Here is a 299-nt window from a genome sequence, read left to right as displayed (position 1 = left end):
GCATCCTAAGAAAATGGAAAACAGAATATGTCATTAAAACTTTCTTGAGAGTGGAAACTGGTGGAGATACATATTTTTTCCCCCCCATATGGCAGATGTCAGAGAGCCCATTAAAAGTTAGGGAGGCATGAAGACTTTCAGGCTCGAAAAACAGAAACGCGCATCGCTCGGGGAAGTCTGCATTCTTAAAACTGAAATTTAAAGGCAGCTAACATAGAGAGTCGCATATAGCAGTATGAGTTAAATTACTGTATGTGTCTATGATCATGGAGCTAAACATGGGCGTCTGAGTTTAGGGT

This window comes from Penaeus monodon, chromosome 34 (assembly GCF_015228065.2).
Source record: "Penaeus monodon isolate SGIC_2016 chromosome 34, NSTDA_Pmon_1, whole genome shotgun sequence".
Classification (NCBI taxonomy): domain Eukaryota; kingdom Metazoa; phylum Arthropoda; class Malacostraca; order Decapoda; family Penaeidae; genus Penaeus; species Penaeus monodon.
Note: the sequence above shows the minus strand (reverse complement) of the source record.